Genomic DNA, 5,000 nt, shown 5'->3' on the forward strand with positions numbered 1-5,000 from the left:
AGCGGGTGATCTCGCCTACTCTGAGGTCGCTTCAACGTCACGACGCGAAACGAAAATTCGTTCGTGTCGTGTTTTGCGTAGACTCGTAGAAAACGAAAGCTCGGAAAGATTCGGTGCGAGAGAAGGTGGTGTGTGTGTGTGTATTTCTCTGTGCGAAAATCGCCTCAAAGAGAAAAAAAATTCGAATAGAAGGAGAACACTCTCTATTCGATATACAATATATATGTATGTATGTATGTACGAGCGTTTTATGCATCTCGCCAAAGTGCCAAACTTCGTTCGTCGTATCATGTTCGAGCTAAGACTCACGCAAGACATCCGTGTAACGATCGTCCGGTTTTTAACGTCCGTCCTCTTTTTCTCCTACAGCCGTTTCTCTTCTCTCGACGATTCCAGCGGTTCCCGGTACGGGAACTCACGCAAGTGAAAAAGCGAGCGAGACGTACCGTCGGGTGGGTGTGTGTGTTCGGGGACTGGACGACCGGCGCGACGTTAGGATGCGCGGTCCAGCGATAGACGACGAAGAGGCATGGGATGACCAACACTCTCTTTTCTCTATTCTCGAAGCGTCGAATTGCCATAAAAAAAAAATCACACGCGCGCACGACATAGTCGTACGCGCGTGTATACCTCGTCTCTCTCAAAGTTTTTTTCTCGAGCCTCGCCAAAGGGGATCGTCTTCTTCCTCGTCTACGATCTCTCCGACGACGACGACCGTACGAACAACTTCGTAACGGACTCACATGCGCATCTTCCTCGGGTACAGAAACGCTGCGGAAAACACCTCGAGCTTGTAGTTACAGCAGCACCCGTGTATAGCCGATCTTAGACACACGCTAGTTCGCACACGCGTTACATATATAATATGTAAGATTTCCGACGAACGTGGCTTTTCGGGAGCCAGGCGCGCGGGCAGAGAGATACACGACGACGGGGAAAATTCGTCCCGATACGAGTACGTGTACTCTCCGATCTCCGCGCGACGCTGGGGATCATACCTCCCTAAGTCGTCAGAGCGCTCGAAGAAATCTCGCGTGTGCGTTCCCGGATCTACGGCTGATACTTTCGGGGCTTGTAAAAAAGCACAGAGCGTGTAAAACGCAACGACGACCCATCGATGCGACGGTCCTCGTTGTTGTCAGTCGCTTTCGCGAAGAGACGGAGTGGGCATTCGATCCCTGGGGCTGTACGAGAGTCTTAAGAAAAGACGGTAGATTATGGCAAAGTTTCGCACGCCATCGAGTTTAGGTTTTTTTTTTGGTTCTCTCTTCTCTCCTCTCTCGACCGAGTTCCCATATTTGCTTTCTCTCTCAGTCTCGCCAAATATAATATTCTTTTAAGACGACGTCGGGGGCGCGGACCTTCGTGCGTCGAACACCGGCAAACGTAGCATATATCGCCTGATATGAAAAAAAAATCGGTCACGAGGAGAACACTACGAGTATATACGTTCGATAACCGATACACGAAGCGGTGCATAAGCGGGCGGTCGCCCTCGTAAGGACGACTCACGACGCCGCGAGCACTCACGCAGGTCCGTGACCGGTTCTCTCCGCTCTTATTCGTATCCCTTCGTATACCTTCGTCCGACTCTGAAACGTTCTCTTATAATTTTTAAGAAGAACGACGGCGGGTTGTCAAGGCAAGAAGGGACAGAGAGAGACAGAGGTAGAGTTTCGTAGTCTCCCGTGAACACGATAGATTATATATCGAGCATGCGTACGACTTGCACGGTCTCTGCACGACCGCGACGAACGCCGACGAGCGTCCAACAATCGCTCGTACGTCGCGTATGTTCTCTCCGTCCGCTCTTATTCGTATCCTCGTTCTTGTACCTTCGTCCGACTCTGAAACGTTCTCTTATATAAAGAAGAACGACGGCGGGTTGTTAAGGCAAGAAGGGACAGAGAGAGACAGATACGGAGAGTAACGATACGCAACGCAAGCAGTCTTAGGTTTACGTGAGCAACCCTCAGCCAGGCGTGGTCCAGGAATTGTATCCGTGGACCGCAATGTGCGTTCGAAATGTCGATGTTCATGTGTCCTGCAGTTCACACGTTGACGCGCAATTAGCTGCGTTCTTCATCGACCCACGAGCCAAGTGATCCACCGTTCAGGGTAATCTTTTATAAATTTACAACAGTTCAATACTCAAATGTACTCTTCTCGGTTCTAGCGAAGCCGAGTTCCGTCACGTTCGACCAACGGGAATCGAACGCGCAGAAGTCGCCATAGGATTGACGACACAAAAACGTTCGAAAAAAAAAGAAAACGACGAACGCGCGAAGATACGCGCGTTCGCCGGCCGGGCGTAAAGTACATTATGATATATAACAACCATCGAGATCGAAGCTCCGTTCGTCAGGAAACGACGGGGATATATACACCCGATTCTGAATCCTCTGTACAGCACACGATCTCGCGAACGAGTAAGCACGGTGGCTAGCCCATGTTATATATGTGTTTGATTCTACTCTCTCGTCCAATTATTCAAGAAACAGCGCGCGTGCATCTCTCCATCGTTCGGGTGATAGTAAAGATTCGATGGGATTCGCGCGGCCGTCCGCCTCGAGCGGTCTTTCGTCCCAATATCCAGAAGCAGAGTTTGAAAAACTCTAGCGACGGCACGGGTGTCCGACTCACGACATCGAGGTTTCGAAGCCGGCGATCCCCTCCGAACGGATGGCGACCACGCGACCGACTGAAAGCATGAAAAATCGACGAAAGATAGAACACATCTCCGTTCGGGTGGTGTTTTTTCTTTAAAAAAAAAAAAAAAAACAAAAATTCGATGGGACTCGCAGCCATCGTCCTCGCGCGGTCTTTCGTCCCGATATCCAGAAGCAGAGTTTGAAAAACTCTAGCGACGGCACGGGTGTCCGACTCACGACAACGAGGATAGACAGCCGGTCCCCTCCGAACGGGTTATGCGATGATAAACTCGATGAAACTTTAGTCTCGTTCAGGTAGTGTGTGTCTTGTAAATCAAAAATTCGATGGGACACGCATCCATCGTCCTCGCGCGGTCTTTCGTCCCAACATCCAGAAGCAGAGTTTGAAAAACTCTAGCGACGGCACGGGTGTCCGACTCACGACAACGAGGATAGACAGCCGGTCCCCTCTGAACGGTATATTATATATGAGATGATAGACGACAAACTGGATGAAACTTTAAGTCTCGTTCAGGTAGTGTGTAAATCAAAAATTCGATGGGACTCGCATCCGTCGTCCTCGCGCGGTCTTTCGTCCCGATATCCAGAAGCAGAGTTTGAAAAACTCTAGCGACGGCACGGGTGTCCGACTCACGACAACGAGGAAAGACAGCCGGTCCCCTCTGAACGGTATATTATATGAAACTTTAAGTCTCGTTCAGGTAGTGTGTAAGTCAAAAATTCGATGGGACTCGCATCCGTCGTCCTCGCGCGGTCTTTCGTCCCGATATCCAGAAGCAGAGTTTGAAAAACTCTAGCGACGGCACGGGTGTCCGACTCACGACAACGAGGATAGACAGCCGGTCCCCTCTGAACGGTATATTATATATGCGATGATAGACGACAAACTGGATGAAACTTTAAGTCTCGTTCAGGTAGTGTGTAAATAAAAAATTCGATGGGACTCGCATCCGTCGTCCTCGCGCGGTCTTTCGTCCCGATATCCAGAAGCAGAGTTTGAAAAACTCTAGCGACGGCACGGGTGTCCGACTCACGACAACGAGGAAAGACAGCCGGTCCCCTCTGAACGGTATATTATATGAAACTTTAAGTCTCGTTCAGGTAGTGTGTAAGTCAAAAATTCGATGGGACTCGCATCCGTCGTCCTCGCGCGGTCTTTCGTCCCGATATCCAGAAGCAGAGTTTGAAAAACTCTAGCGACGGCACGGGTGTCCGACTCACGACAACGAGGATAGACAGCCGGTCCCCTCTGAACGGTATATAATATGAAACTTTAAGTCTCGTTCAGGTAGTGTGTAAGTCAAAAATTCGATGGGACTCGCATCCGTCGTCCTCGCGCGGTCTTTCGTCCCGATATCCAGAAGCAGAGTTTGAAAAACTCTAGCGACGGCACGGGTGTCCGACTCACGACAACGAGGATAGACAGCCGGTCCCCTCTGAACGGTATATAATATACATTATGCGACGGTAGACGATCAACTAGACGAAACTTTAGTCTCGTTCAGGTGGTGTAAAAAAAATTCGATGGGATACGCACGCACGGCTGTCGTCGTCCTCGAGCGGTCTTTCGTCCCAATATCCAGAAGCAGAGTTTGAAAAACTCTAGCGACGGCACGGGTGTCCGACTCACGACATCGAGGCTTCGAAGCCGGCGGCGTTCCCCTCTGAACGAACTTCGGCTAGACTAGTTACGAATCGTTGCTACACATCGTCTTCATCGTCGTCGTCGTCGACATCGACATCATCATCATATCATCATCATCATCATCATCATCATCATCGGTCATCGTCGCATAGCGGGCCAACATCCACGCGATGCGTCTTCGTTCTAGGTTACCCGATCCACGAGTATGTTACACGTGGTTTCGTTATTTCGAACGAAACGACATACGAAGAGCACACGCCCTTTGGGTAGGAAGCACGTTTCGAGAACGACGAGAGTTTCGATGAAAGAGACGAGAGAAGTCGACGCAGAAGGTATCCATGGATCTTCGAAGAGAACCTTCGAAGATGTATATCGGTATCCTTTCGCTCTGCGCGACTCGCTACAAGTTCTTTCGCTCTCGTCGACTCGTTCTAGACGCTTCGTTCGATCCCAAAGAGGAGTCTTCGATATGTCCCGTTGCTAGGAGGAGAACAAACGCAACACAGACCACGAAACATAGAAGAGAATAGGCGAGCATGATCACTCCGACACGAGGCACTTTAGAGATTTTCTTATTAGTTTGCATGGACTTTTATATTTCGTTTGTACGGTTTCCACGATGCAAATACGAAATACGAGATCGTGACGGCGGGTCTTTCTGTGTACGGCCTCTCGCAGGCGCC

General features: G+C 50.0%; 3 long non-coding RNA genes, 1 other non-coding gene and 1 pseudogene across 8 annotated transcripts in view; 1 reads left to right on the forward strand and 4 right to left on the reverse strand.

Annotated features, from left to right (window-relative positions):
* Positions 1-29, reverse strand: part of LOC126877456 (large subunit ribosomal RNA) — a 4,836-nt pseudogene extending 4,807 nt beyond the window's left edge.
* Positions 1-4,541, reverse strand: part of LOC126877448 (uncharacterized) — a 19,120-nt gene extending 14,579 nt beyond the window's left edge. The window contains exon 1 of the long non-coding RNA XR_007695037.1: positions 4,274-4,541. This is a non-coding gene — a long non-coding RNA (uncharacterized LOC126877448). The remainder of the gene's footprint in view (positions 1-4,273) is intronic.
* LOC126877446 (uncharacterized) overlaps positions 1-5,000 on the forward strand; it is a 78,035-nt gene that overhangs the window by 32,410 nt on the left and 40,625 nt on the right. For all 5 annotated transcript variants that reach the window (XR_007695033.1, XR_007695032.1, XR_007695034.1 and 2 more), the window contains one exon: positions 3,145-4,139. This is a non-coding gene — a long non-coding RNA (uncharacterized LOC126877446). The remainder of the gene's footprint in view (positions 1-3,144; positions 4,140-5,000) is intronic.
* LOC126877449 (uncharacterized) overlaps positions 1-5,000 on the reverse strand; it is a 58,475-nt gene that overhangs the window by 32,145 nt on the left and 21,330 nt on the right. The gene's annotated exons all lie outside the window — the stretch shown is intronic.
* LOC126877459 (5.8S ribosomal RNA) lies at positions 1,967-2,121 on the reverse strand. The gene has a single exon (XR_007695045.1). It is a non-coding gene; the product is annotated as a 5.8S ribosomal RNA (ribosomal RNA).

The sequence above is a fragment of the Bombus huntii genome, unplaced genomic scaffold, assembly GCF_024542735.1.
Source record: "Bombus huntii isolate Logan2020A unplaced genomic scaffold, iyBomHunt1.1 ctg00000170.1, whole genome shotgun sequence".
Lineage (NCBI taxonomy): Eukaryota > Metazoa > Arthropoda > Insecta > Hymenoptera > Apidae > Bombus > Bombus huntii.